The sequence below is a fragment of the Parasteatoda tepidariorum genome, chromosome 12, assembly GCF_982258835.1.
Source record: "Parasteatoda tepidariorum strain Cologne lab strain chromosome 12, Ptep-v5.0, whole genome shotgun sequence".
Lineage (NCBI taxonomy): Eukaryota > Metazoa > Arthropoda > Arachnida > Araneae > Theridiidae > Parasteatoda > Parasteatoda tepidariorum.
In genome coordinates this window covers 50,080,314-50,096,264 of record NC_141766.1, presented here as the reverse complement: position 1 = coordinate 50,096,264, position 15,951 = coordinate 50,080,314, and positions in this window count along the sequence as shown.

The following is a 15,951-nucleotide window of genomic DNA, read 5'->3' as shown; positions in this document are numbered from 1 at the left end:
GTCTAAATTGTTCTCCCTTTTTAGTGTTGAAAATTCTACTCGTTTTATCATTAAGCGCAGATGACACTTAAGACGTGGAACTTCACTGTGCATGCCATATCAACCAGTGCCATCTTTTGACAACTGTTTTAACAAATACAACTGGAGTTCTTATTTTTTAGCTTTGTCTTTAGAATATTTTTCGGTAAAATTTTTTTTTCGATTTTCTTGTTACTTAAATCGTTTTCTATTACTAGCCCTCAATTGTAATTGGAAGAGTTACCGAAGAAATGCACAAGTTAAATCACAAAACTCAATTTTGTTTCTTCATCATATCATAATTTCTTCATTCTTTAGTTTATTTCTGTGAATTAAAAATTTTAATTTTCATAAATTCAACCAACAAGTACCCTCTGATTTAACAAGTAAAAAATTATTTCGGCCTCTATGCTCTCGATTTAAGCAACTTTCAAAATAATTTTGAGACATTGGCACAGAATTTTTCACTGAATAATTTATTGTTACATTACTTTCATCTCATAGTTTCATTATCAGAAACTTTTTGAGCAAATTTTATCTTTAAATCAAAAGGGTCAAATGATTGTTAAAGTAATTGTAAGAATATTTCATTTTGCTTTTTGAAAAAAAAAATACTGTTCTTCATTTATCTCTTTATAGCTACATTCTGTAGTTTTGTTTGGGTCACAGTATTTACAAATCGAAAAAAAAAATTCTTTATTTGCATAATAATGATCTTAAATTACAATGAGATTAAAAATTGTGTCATTTTTTATTTCTTCCACCCACAAAAGCAGAACTCTTAATTACGATTACAAAGTATGCACATAAAAGTTTTTATTACCAATTTATCTTCAGAGAGGCTTTCGAATCTACGCATACTTTATTTGTATTGCTTTACGATTTTCTTTGCCGGAAATAAGAGGAATTTCTATGTTCCTCTTGAAAAAGTGATCACATATTTTACCCCTTTACATACCTGACATTTTTTTTGGATATTACAATTATGTTTTTTTTCTGGATATAGCCACCACTAGAGTGGATTTATATATTAAAACAATACAAGCACAAATTAACAAATAAAATTGATTTTAATTAGTAAAATTTTCATAATTAGCAAAAAATAATAAGTATTTGAACTATTACGAACCAATGTTAACACGAACTATTTTAAAGAAAAAAATCTTTATAAAGACTGGCAAATTCAATTATTTCATTCCTTAAATTTATCAATTAGAAATAAGATGAATTCTATGAATGAATGTCATCTATTAAATATCGCTTTAGAAAAAAAACTAGGATTCTGACATTTAAGCACCAAAAAAATGAAAAAAAATTAAAAAGTCAGCACAACGCTGACGATATTGATATTATTTGTAGAAGTAAGATAGTTTTCCAAGCTTTCGAAAGACCACAGCTGAATTCTTGGTTTAATAGTCCATGAAAATAAATAAATGTCTGGTATTAGCAAATAAAAGACAAGACTCTCTCTCAATAAAATAAAAAGCTACTATTTTCGAATAGCTTGATCAACTTAACTATTTGGGAGGAATTACAAGCGATATTAAAGACATTAAAATAGAAACTAACTATAGAATAAATATGGTTATTAGATATTATTTTGAAGAGGATGTTACGCCAGATGGTACAGTGTGATAATGGAATATTTGCCTTGCATAGAATTTCGAATAATGAAGAGAGATTAAGAAAAATTAAGTCAGTTTTCTTATAGGCAAGGTTACTTTTATTAGGCAATCAAGGAATAGAAAGTTCTTGAGCATTGTCATATGCATTCGAATTTCAAAAACCCCTTTTCGCCTACTTGAAGGTCAACAGGCATACCCTTCATTTAAATATACAACTATAAAACTTCTTTTTTTAAAAATTAAAAAGAATTTTCTTAAAATCGTCAATGGTTGAGCTGAAGGGCCCTTGGGACAGCCCTCCACTCTTACAACCACCAAGTTCCAATCAAAAAGTATTCAATTGACGCTTTCTTGTACAGGTGAAAGATTTAAAATGAAATACAATGTAAGGTAATGTAATATACTTAAATATATGTAAAATTGATTTAAGTAAAAGTTATGATAAAGATTGAAGATAAATTATAATAAATTATTAAAAGTATAATTAAAATTCGATAATATCAAATGATATTTTCAAACTCAAATTTTGTATTTTGCCATGTAAAATTAACTTAAAAATGATGAAAAAAATTCTATATCTTACGAATCAAAATTTTTCAATCATTATTAAATATAATATCATAAATTAATAAATATTATCTAAAATTTATTTATTGCATGGAATTGTGTTTAGACAAGCGAATTTATGATTATGTGCAAATTTTTCTTAATTAGGTAAAAATGTTTTCAAGATATGGAGAAATACGTAAAAAGTAAAATTAACATTATGGGGTCCAAACTTCGAATCGCTCTCCTGATCAAATTTTGGGGACCATGTTTCCCACATTGAGGCTACCCCCTATAATTTGGAGGTCAGAAATCAGAAGCCTTCGAAACAAGGTATGTTTATTTAGAGAAAGTACGTTTTTGTGTCTGATTTCACAACTAAATCATCTTTTGCACTAATAAATCAAGCATATCAGAGGGCATCCCCTCGAACCATCCGATCATTAAAGCAAATGTTATTTAGGTAGGTCCTTTCTTTCAGCGCACTGTACATGAAAGCAAATGATGAAAAAATCAAATGAATAAATCAATAATAATAAAGCAATATGAATAAATTAAAGGAATATAGAGAGCTAATTTGAAAAAGAAAAATCTTGAGAAGAAATTTCGGTACTGTATAAAAGCACGCTGTATGAAAATAAAACTTTTAAGTTATACAACAAATTAGAGATGAAAATATAGTGATGGTATTTAAAATCCAGCAAATGAGATGGTATGGTCTACTGATAATACCAATGGGATCCCAGTCGAAAAAAAATAATTTTCTTCTAGCAAAGATCTTTTCTTCTAGCAAAGATCTTTTAGCAAAGATCTAATTTTCTTCTAGCAAAGAAAGTATTTTGGTGTTTACTTGAAAACTTTAACTTGTTAAAATATGCGAAAACAACAGAACATTTCCAGATAATTTATGTTGGTGTTATTGCATTTTAAAGTTAAGAAAACAATTGTACAAGGCATTGTCCTTTTAGATTGTACAGATTTAAAATTGATTCTTTTATTTAAAAATAAAGCAAAAATCTGCTTAAATATTTAAAAACGTACGCAAAATAATGAACCTATATAACGTTGAGTTTTATCTAAAAAACAAATATATATATTTATATATATATATAGTTGAAATATAGTTACAGTTTTAAAGTTGAGTTACACGCAAAAGAATTATTGTTTTTCTCTTTTGAACGTTCGGCAAGTATGGAATAGTAATATATAAATTTCACTGAATGGAAAAATTCAACTAGCAAAATCAAATATATATATATATATAGTTTTAGGTATTTTTTAAACTATTTCCGAGAAAAATAATGAGAACGATAAGAAATAATAAAAAATTGGCTTATGAAATCTCCAATAGCTTAAGTCGAATAAGCAAACAAGGTAAAAGAATGTATAAATACAAAATTTGAAATACTAAGAAGTAAGAAAATGATAAATAAAACCATTGAAAATGAATTTATTATTTTTACAGGGCAGGGAAAAACTATTTGTTAGGAATCATATTTTCATTAAAAAAACATTTGCGATGCAGTTCTGCAAAAAATATTTAATTTTGAAACAGTTTTTTTCTTAATAATAAGTTTCCGTATGGGTTGAAATGTTTTGTAATTTTGCGATTTGATAATCCAATTCTACGCAGAAATGTTTCAATATATCTGAGGAATTATTTCCAATATCCAGTGTGATTTTCCTCTTCATAGAACTACAACTGAGGAATAAAAAAAATCAGAAAAATAACCAAAATGCACTGAACAATACTGAGAGCTTAGATTCATGAATAATTTGTTTCATTTTAGGATAAAAATATTTTCTGTTTAGACGTGAAGTCAATCAATTTGACGAGCTAATTTACAATGGAAGTTACGATACTTGGAATTTACATTTATCATTATTATACCTTAAAGTTAGAATTAACATAACTATTATATTTCAAAGTTAGAACTTCCGTTAGACGTTTTTATACATTAAAGTTAGAAAATGTTTTTGTAACCTTTTGTACTTTTAGGCTAAACAAATAAAAAATTGATATTTTTACTCGAAAAAGAAAAAGATAGTTAATTAAAAATATCTTTGATTTGTAAGGTGATTTTTTTAAAAATAAACAAAAAAAATTATTTGTTAAGACGGAAAGTCAACAGAACTTGACTAGCTAATTTGCATTAGGTGTCATAATTATAATGTTTGAATTAACATTAGGTGTTACCATATTTCAAAGATCGAATTTACTTGGGGCGTTTTTATATAATATTTAAAGATAGAAAAATGATTTTGTTACCTTTTATAATTTTAGATAAAACAAATGAAAAATTGGCATTTTTACTCAAAAAACCATTTGAATTAATTAAAAAGATTTACCTAATGATGGAAAAATAACTTTGATTTATGAGATAATTTTTATACAAAAGAAATAATTGTTTTCCGATTCTGAAAGTTCGCCAAGAACCAAATTGTATTGCGTAATGTTTTTAATTACTAAATGTGAACAAAGTGAGTAAAATAAAACCAAACAAATAAGTTAGCAAAACTTAGTTTATGTCTTCTAATATTTTTTTAACTGTTTCCGAGAGACTTGATGGGAAATATATCGAGATTAAAAAATGAGTTTGAAACATCTTCAGTAGCTTAATTCAAATAATACAAAAATATGAAGATGCAAAATTAGAAACACTAAAAGTTAAAAAAAAAATGATAAAACCACAGAAAGCGAAATTCTTATTTTTATGAACCCAAACAAAACTCTTTTGTTTGGAATCATATTTTCATTCAAAAACATTTCCGATGCAGCTGCATAAAAAATATTTCTTTTTGAAAAAATGTTTTGAAATTCTCTCAATAATAACCTTCCGTTTCAGTTAACTTAAAATATTTTGTAAAGAGAAAAAAATAATAAAAATAAAATAAAATTACTTTGGCTTTGATCTTTTCATCTAAGGATACAATTTATTGCAAAAACATAAAGTTATTTGTTTGAACTTTTTACCAAGACATAAAACTAGCTCATAAGCCATTAATAAATACTTACAGCTGATTTTTTTATAAATTACAAATTCATTATTTTTTAGAAAATTATAGTTCATCGCATGTTTTTTTAAAAAAATTTTCCTGTAAAAATCAGCTAAAACTTAATTAACGTGTTTCTTTTTCAGCATTTAATCAAAACAATATTCGGATACTTGCTCTAGCTTTTTTTTTTTTAATAAAGTATCTGGATATTTCTATTCAGTATATTAAAGAAAAAGATTTAAGCTTAAGAGCACAAATAGCTAAATAGAAAAGACAGTAAAAATAATGTATAGTGCGCAAAATAAAAATGGGCCATCCTTAATAACTTTTGATCTAAGGATCGGGTTTTAATGTTTTAGGACTCATTCCTAGTTATTCATAGTGGTAATCTCATATATGCTAAATAATTAGTGTCCCGCAGTGGACTGATCGTTAAGACACGGTTCCCAGCTGATCACCGAAGTCAAGCATCATTGGCTGCGGTCAGAATGCGGGTGCGTGACCACTTGGATCAGTCTGCGTAGGAGCCGAGGGTGTGCGGTATTGGTCCTCGTTAAACTGTTCTACCGTAAAGTGCTCGACTTCGCGTGCAGGTCGTCGGGCTACCAAAGCGGGGGTACCATCCCTTCTGCAGAGGATCAAAATTGTGAGGGTATGTCTAAGGATCATCCTCAGGGATGTTTCCCAGACCGTCTCCAATAGCCCATTGTGCAGCTCTAGTGCGACGTAAATGAACTACAACAACTAATTAATTAGTGCAGATGATATTTTAAGTTAGGAAATCGAGCACAAAAATGTAGTTTATCTGAATAAACATACCGTAAACCTGGGCGAGTCTACCCCTTCAGGGGCGAGTCTACCCATTTTAGTTTTATTTAATTTTCACTATTTTAAATTGCAAATAAAATTTTTTTTACCGACGGAGGACTTAGTTCAAACTCTAAGGAAGATGGCGTTGTAGTAGTTTGATCCGTTTTTATTTATTTGGTGTCTTTTTAACCGACCTGTTCAAACGTCTTTTGAGAGATTTGTATTGAAAATCAGCAAACTTTTAGTTGGTGCTCCGTAAGTATATTATTATTATTACTATTTTCACTTTGGTTAAGTGATAAACTTAACTAAGACTAAGATTACATAAATTTTACATGAAAAAAAAACAAAAAGAATGTAAGTTTTGCTGTTGTAAACAAAAAGCCAGAATTCGCGGGGCGAGTCTACCCATTCGTATTTAGTTTTAATAAAGCATAATAATATAATTTAGAACTTAGTTTATATTAACATTAAGTCATTTTAAATGAATTTGAGTATATTATTTTAATTCTGCATTGATAAATTTATCATTAATAAGAAAATTTATAGGTTAAATATAAATGTAAATATAAAATATGTTTATTTTACCTATTTTTTCAATTTTTATATTACAAAATTAGCTTTTTTCATTTAATGCAGATCGAGAGCTCATTCAACGAGAAAACATTGTAAGAAAAATCACACCTCCCAAAAGAATGGCAAAAGGATTTTTCATGATTCCCAATGTTTGAATTTCGATTTTGTTAATAATCTTTAATTATTATTATTTATTAATTGTTTAATTGTAAATTTATATTAATTTTAATTAATTTCTATCAACAATAATCAGAAAAAAATGTTATTTTATAATGTTAATGATTATAAAAACAAAACTGCAATCAAAATGTGATAATCGATCAAATACTCAATTTGTGTTATTTTATGAATAAAAAAATGGAATATATAATAAAGTTATGAATTTTACTTCATAAATATCCTATATAGTAACTAAAATAACAATTTAATAGTAAAATATGATTATTTACAATGTTAACATTCATTTTAGTAGAATGGGTAGACTCGCCCCATACGAGAGATTTGTCAGCAGTTCTATAAAAATATACAGTAACAGCGTAAGTGTTAATATTTTCTAAAATCGATTTCACAGCTTTAAAGAGGGATAAATAGCGATTCCGAAACACCTATTAAAAGCCTTTTTTCTTTAATATTTACAAAAGTTTGACCACTTGAAAGTTGACCAACTGAAAAAATGGGTAGACTCGCCCCGGTTTACGATACACTTTTTTTGACACAATCGAATTTTTGTTCCCCAAAATATTGGGGGTAGCCGTTATCTGAGATATATGGTCCCATAGTTTGGCCAGGAGAACGGTCCAACGTTTAGACCCCTTAATGTTAATTTTACTCTTTGAGTATTTTGCTATATCTCGAAAAATTCTTCAGTTAATTGAAAATTTTTTGCCCGCAATTATAAAATTCATTTATCCAAAGATAATTCCAAGCAAAAGTAACTTTTAATAAATATTTATAATTTTTCATTATTTTATTTATTATTATTCAAAAAAATTTGAATTGCAAGGGATACGTTTTTTTACATCATTCAAAAGAATATCAATTTACTTGGTAAAATACAAAATTTAAGTAAAATCGGTCGAATAGTTTCTGATAAATAGAATTTTTCATAAGCTGTATATTTAAAATTTGATTTCTCAGGAACTATTCAACCGATTTCACTCACATTTTGCATTTTGCCATATAAAATTACATTCTTTCAAGTGATGTAAAAATATATATAAATTTCAATTAAAATTTTTTTGACCATTAAATAATATGAAATGATAAACATTTATTAAAAGTTATTTATTGCGTGGAATTATCTTTGGATAAATGAATTTTACAATTGCTTACAAAAATTCTTCAATTCGCTTAAAAATTTCTCGAGACATGATGAAATGCACAAAAAGTAAAATTAACATTAAGGAGTTTAAACTGTGGACCGAACGGACGCTCCTGACCAAACAACTGGGACCATAATTCCCATATTGCGGCTACCTCCTGTATTTTGGGGATCAGAAATCCGAATTAGTCGAAGAAAAGGTAAATTTATTCAGATAAAGTACGTTTATGTGCCTGATTTCGTTACTTAAAATATCGTCTGCACTAATTTATTAGCATAATAGAGGTCACTCCCTAGGACTGAGTCGTAGAATGTGAAGATCCGATCATCAGATCAAAAGTTGCGCACTGTACAAAAGCTTAAGTAAGGAATTTTTATAATAATGTAACTATAAGTCACATTTTAGAATAGTTTTGAGTTTAAACTATTCTCTAAATAAAAGAGAGTACTTTTAATATTGAAAAAAAAGAGATATTTTGATATTAATTCTGAAATTTTTTTTCTTCCTTGTATTGCCTATTGGTCTGGAGGATAGTCGAAAATTAGGACCCCTTAATGTTAATTTTACTTTTTGTTTATTTCGCTGTATCTCGAAAACTTTATAAAAGAAACTAAGCGCTTATCCGCACAATTATAAAATTCACTTATCGAAGATAATTTCATGCAAAAAATAATTTTTAATAATTATTTACATTTTTATAACCATAGTTGAAACCATTGCTATACTTAACCATAGCTTAGCCATAGTTGAAAAGTTCTAGGTGCACCGATTTTGACATCAAATCAAGAAAGTAATTTTAAATGACAACATACAGAATTTGAGTGAACTCTCTCGAATAGTTTTTGATAAAACATACGATATCTAATTCATTCTAATCTAACATACGATACGATATATACAAACATACGAATCATTCTAAGCATACGATATTTCCATAACTGCTATCCCCTGGCTGACTACTAGCTGTTGAGGGAGTGTTTATATATATATATATATATATACCGAAGAGCCATTACATTATGACCACCCTTCATCTATAACAATGGGCTCGCCCAGGTTTTCATGGTTTCTCACCCAGGTTTTCATGGGGCACATTAGGACCCATAATCCTCATAGAACAGTCCCTGACGTCTGTAAGCTACTTGAACATAGTTCACCCATTCATGGCAACAGTTTTTTCTGCGGGGGATGGTGTTTACTAACAGGATAATGCACCATGTCATAAGGGTCGAATCGTTATGGATTGGTTCGAGGAACATTCCAGTGACTTTCAAGTCATGTCTTGGCCCCCAAATTCACCCGACCTTAATCCAATAGAGCATTTGTGGTCCTGCTTGGAAAACCAAATTCGTGCTGCCACGCTACCCCTTCGCAATGTGAGGGAATTGCAGGACCAGTTGGTGAGCGCTTGGTACCAGATACCTCAGACTACCTATCAGCACCTTGTGGAATCAATGCCACGGCTGGTGCTAGCAGTTTTGAGGCCTAAAGATGGTCTTACATGTTATTAGCAGGGTGTTCATAATGTAATGGCTCTTCGGTGTATGTAAACATCATTGAATTTTCATATAGAGAAAAACCGAAATGAGGAAAAGGTATAAATGTGAAAAGTGCAGACAGGTTTCCATACTCTGTCCCGTAAGTAAGCAATTGGAAGATATCTCCTAATTTGTGGCTGTTATTTTGAAGGTTTAAAATACCTTATTTACTAAAAAAAACAAGTTTTTTTTAGAAAAAGTACGCTTTTTTTCTGATTTCGTAATTTAAATAGTCGTCTGAGACGATCTAAGGTAGACTCCTTAAACAAAGAAAATTGCAGCTTAGTAAGAAAAATCCAATTTTTAAATCAAAAGTTATTCAGGATTTGGTCTTTTTTTATTTTGGACTCTCACACTTTATTATTGAATTATGTAAAGAGAAAAATGATTTTTTTTCTTAAAAATAATTTGCCCATATCCCTTAGTTTTTGTATAATTAATAAATTTGTATTGCTTTCAAGACACAAATCATATAAAAAATGCTCCTTAAAAGATAATAAACCAGCTTAACAGCAAATAATGTAATTTCCTTCCGTTAATCAGCATGCAATCAAAATGCAATTAGTTACTTATAGAATAACAAATGAAAGCAATCATTAAATTTAGGTAAAACTTATGGCAAAGTACTTATTACTACTTTAATGTAGTAATTTGCTCTAATGAGTTAATGACGCTCATTATTTTAAGTTTTGCTTATGTTGTTTTTCAATTTTCTTATTTAATTGTTCGTGTTTGGTTTATTTTATTGTATAAACTGTTTTCCTTGCATGGTACTCTTAGGACAAATTATCGATATTTTTTAAATATTCAATCAATTTTATCATTTAATCTAAAACTTACTTAATAAAAAATAAACTCAAAATTTTATTATCGTGATTATCAATATGGGGCTACCTAATTATATGCCTTTCTTTTGAGGAAAAGAAAAACAATTATGAAATTACTTTCTTTAATGAAATTTTGATGAAGGGCATAATTTAAGTGAATTTAATGTCTTTGAGCTTTTTCTTAAAAAGTTTAATGATGTTCTTTAAAGTAGCATTCAGCTTGAAACTTTATTCTTCTTTTCTTTTAATCTGATATTTATTATTAATCAATGAATAAAAAAGCATTTCATTACGTAATTAAGAAACATGTCAAGTTGCATTATCAAGATTGATATTTTTTTCTTTCTTCGTAAAATGAAATTGCGGAATATTTGCTTTTATTATAGCAACTGTAACTATCCATTAATACTTTTAATTAAATAAATTTTGAAAGAATAAACAATAATGCTTCATATCGTCGCTTTGAAACTAAACCGTAGTAACTCAAAAAAGTCGAAAAATGAGATATTTTGGTCATTTTGTGTTTTAAAAAATCACCCTTTTAGAGAAACAACGTGTTATCTTCATAGTTCCATAAAATTAATTTAGAGAGCAGATAAATCATTATCGCATTGGCGCGATTCCCCATCTTGGTTTTAGGGAATAGTGTAGCAATGTGTCAGTTGCAACAAAACCTTGGAGGAGATAAAGTCGCTTTGAAACTAAACCGTGGTAACTCAAAAAAGCAAGTCTTTCAGGAGAGAAATTTTTTTTCCTGTACTGTTGTACGTCAGAATTTGAAATGAAATATGTAATATTCGGGAGGATATTTTAAAGAACATCGTTGTATTTTGAAATAACTCTCCACTTTTAATGAAAGTTTCAGAGAAAGTGTGGCAACTCAAAGTACCTTAACTTATTTCAAAATTACCACAAAATTAGAAATGCTACAAGAATCAGGCCTGGTTCATTGAAGAATGTACAGAAACAGGTTTTTTTAATATAAACTATTTTGCAATAGTCACCATAGCTTCGAGTCAACCTGCGGTGGAAGTTCCTGAAAAGTTAGAAATCGCTCTCCTGAGAAACTTGCTTTTTTTAGTTACCATGGTTTAGTTTCAAAGCGACGATATGTAGAAATAATATTGCGAAAATCAGTTTATGATATTTCTATTCTAGCTATTATGTTAAGGAAATGTTTCATATTTTTTAGATAATGCTTGAAAAATTCTGTATTTTGTGCTTTTACAACTATTGACTTTTGCCACTATTTAACAAAATACAGTTAAATTTTTTTTTTCATTTTAAGTGTTTATTATTTAAATCGAATATTATTGGATAATATGTAATATCAAGACAGATTTATTTAGCTCATTTTTATGAATTAAAATTTGTTTTTATTTAAAGAAAAAATTACACATGCAAGAAACAATTAAATTGCAATTTTTTATCATAATATTTTCAAAAATGTATTTTTTACCAAAAGATTTGAAAAGAAAAAAACTAATTAATAAGGGCAGATGATTATTTAAAATACGAAATCAGACACAAAAACGTACTTTCTCTGAATAAACATACACTTTTATCAGCGAATTCAGATTTCTGACCCCCAAAACATAGGGAGTAGCCAGAATCTGGGACATGTGATCCCAATAGTTTGGTCGGGATAGAGCTCCTAAGTTTGAACCCCTCAATATAAATTTTAGTTTTTGGGTTTTTCGCGAAGAGATCTAATCTAATTGAAAAAATTTTGTACATAATTATAAAATCGTTTATCAAAAGCTAATGTCATGCAAAAAAAATAAATTTTAGCAAATATTTATTTCTTTTTGTTATTTTATTAAATAATATTGAAAAAAATTTGAATTGAAAGGTATAAAATTTTTAAAATTTCAAAGAATATAATTTTGCATGACAAAATACAAAATTTGAGTGATATCAGTCCAATAGTTCTTGAGAAATAGTATTTTAAAAAGGACGTGTTTTTAAAATTCAATTTCCCAGGAACTATTCGACCTATTTCACTCAAATTTCGTATTTTAACACATAAATTTAGATTCTTTAAAATGAAGTCCAAATTCTATATTTTTCAATTCAAAATTTTTTCTACTATCATTAGATAAAATAAAAAAAAGTAATAAAGATTCACTAAAAGCTATTTCTTGCTTGGAATTATCTTTGATTAAACTAACTTTATAATTGTAGAGAAACCAAAAATTTCCTCCCGTTGGAAACAAAAATTTTAAATTTGCTTTCATAAGCAAATATTATATTATTCCAATAAATTGGGGGTTTATTTATCATAGATTTCAAGAAGAGCCTAAGCTTTCTGTTTTTCGCATAAACAAAAAATATTCCACGAACAGAGCGTTTATTTAATTCAGCTGTTCTGAGAACTCGTCAAACAGTTTCAGGTGAAACTGCCGAAGTAAATTTATCATTAAATTATGCAGAAACTTGGATTTTCACAAAATCACCTTATTATAAATCTCTGCCCACGTTTTGTTAACTTTACCGGACAAACTTTTTTACCTTGTTTATGATCAGATTTTCTTTTTTAAATTATTTTACCACATACTGCACTGCTGAATGAGGTGGATTTATCAATTTTGAGATATTCTGTAGTGATTTACCATTAGTATGATGAAAAATAATCAATTTTCGATTGCTGAAGGATGCTTTTTTACGACTAGGAGTCATTTTACAAATACTAAATAGAGAACATTGCGAAGTAAGCGATAAAAGTGAAAGCCAAGCGATTTTCTAAATGCCACCTCAGTGAAGAAAACTATAAAAAAAATTAAGTGTCAGACGATACATTTAATTAAAACGCCAGACAATAAATTAAATTTTCTATTTATACGAAAATATTTCAACGCATGACGATATTTGTGGCACTCTGTTGGACTTTTAAAAAAATTCAATCAATATTTTAAAAGAAAGTTTTTAAAAGAATAATGTGAAAAATATGGGACTTCTCATTTGAATTAATTTCCAAGGTTCCTCATTTTAACTACAAATACTCAAAGCTTACGAATACTTTAGAGTGCCACTGATTTTAGTACTGAGTTTCAGATGGAAAATATTTTTACAGCTGCAGCGAAATCGAATCAATAAAATTGATTGGAAATAAACTCAATTAAGTGAAAATATACCGGAAACACAGGCATATTTATCACAGAAACACAGTCGGAAACACAGCTTCAACTAAGAGGTCCTTTTTAAAGTTAATAGATGGCGCTAGCATAACTTTGGATTAGAGTTCCATGAATATTGTTTGTCCATGTAAAATGAATAATGATAAAGAGTTGATTCTAAACTTAAGCAAAATAATAAATAAATAAAAATGTTTTTATATTCAATTTTTTTTCTAAATACATTTTGAACCAATCATTAAGCATATTTTTACTGCAATTAAAATTAATAATTTACAGCTAGATATAATATAAAAAAAATTTCAATTTTCTTAAATTTAAATACTTACGTATTGAATAAATTTTAATTATTGCTCAGAAACTATATTATCCCCAAAATAGTATGACGATTTACTGTTTAGAAAATATTTCTTTAAAACGATTATATTTTCTTCTGCTTTTAATTTATGCGATCCCATTAATTTTATCGTCTGTGTTTTACTTTTAATAATGGCATATGGAACAAATTTACGGAACTCGAATCAAGCGAAACTTTATGAAATGTTGATCGAAAACATGGGAATAAGAATTATTTTTTATAAACAATAGACTCAAAAGGAATTTATTTTGAAAACGCTTTCGATGGCTTTTTTTAGGCAGATTTGTTTAAAAATAGATCACATATTAAACTTAAATTAGCTTCCCGAATAGGAATTCTTTATATTAGATTGTTCGGCTTGCCGTATTGGAAGGTGAGTAGTATAAAAATATTTTTAAGTCAACTATTTTGTGAGTTTTACTATCTCATCTTATATAAATATTGTTAATATATCAATATAATATATGACTAATATATTTATAATTTTAATATGGTAAGAAAGATATGAGATATTATTTATACGTTTAAATAAAATGTTTGAATACATTGATATGATTTTTAACTTCAATGAATTGGTTATTCGAACAAGTTCACTGATTTGGACAAGAACAATGATTTGAACAAGTTCACTGATTTGGACAAGAACAATGATTTGAACAAGTTCACTGATTTGGACAAGAACAATGTTCAATTATGTATTTTTATCAAAAAACTAGTATATTCTTATAAACAGAAGGTTAACTTCTAGCTTTTGTACTGAATTCAATGACATAACATTCCTCTCAAGTGCTTGTTATTTTTACTATACATTAAAACAATCTCTTGGATAGGTAGATAGAATTATGTTTCAAACAAGTAAATGAACAGAATTATGTTTCAAACAAGTAAATGAACAGAATTATGTTTCAAACAAGTAAATGAACAGAATTATGTTTCAAACTAGTAAATGAGCTTTTATGTAAAAAAATCTAAATAAAGGACTGTTAGACAGGTTTAAGAAATGTTACCATCTTAAAAAAATTTTAGATTCTTTTTTAATGTCGTAATTTTTTTTAGCATCAGCCGATTTTGGCTTAGAGTAACTAATTTACTGCTAATTATCGAAGGGTTTTAGGGGATTTGAATTGAATATTTTATTTTAATTATAGTCCAAAAGTGCAATATTTTACGTTTCTGGACAGGAAAATCAATTTTTAAAAGGTCAATAATTAAATGCTAATTTTTTTACGTCATGACGACTACAGTTTTGCACGTTGAGGTATTGCTATTTCTAGCTTTTCTACCTTTTTTACATGCTATCACTTTTTCAATAAGAGTTTCATTAGCTTTGATGCAGGTAGAGTGTTGTAGATGAGATCACTTCTGAAAAAATATATTTTCTATTAATATTCTTCCTTTTAGGTCATTGCAGGTTCTTGTCGGATTATTGCTTTTGTCGGATTATAAATTACGTATTCGAAAGTTTTAGAATAAATTTATCTTAAAATAAAGCAGAATATTACTAATTCTCTTTATATTTTTCATAAATATTTTCAAAACATACATCTAAATTATTTAATTTTTGAAAAAATCAGTTTCTAGCTTGTAAAATGTGTCAAAGATTGTCCATTATGCTATATAACTTTCAGACAGTTTATTATCTTTTGCTAGCAGTTTTTAATAATTTTATAAATAAAAAATATGCTTAGAAAATATTGATAGCTAATATATAAAAAAATTAAATTTTTGCTAACAATTATTTTTTATATAATGCAAATTTAATTTTTATATTTATATAAATTTATATTCACAAACAATTAAAGAAATAATATTCATAAAATTTTTTTCAGAAAGACTTATAAAGCAATTTCATGTGAAAAATTTAAAATGTTTAAAAAATGCGTTATCGTAACCCATACTTCTTTGCTTCAAAGTTAAAACTTATCTTTAAATTTAAAGCTTTTTTAAATTACTTTTCAAACTTTTAATATTATACACACATAAATAAATAACTGCCGTTGCGTTTTCTTAACATATGGGATTTTATCCAGCTTCCTAATATTTTTACCTTGAAATTAGAGATTCCAGAAAGAGTTATTAAAAGTTATTTTTTGCGTAAAAGTTTTTGCTATCTGAAATTATGAAAAAAAATCAATATTATGATAGAGCAATTCTTGGTTTTCTATCACTTTAATAAGTATCAATATGCATCTCCCTGTTG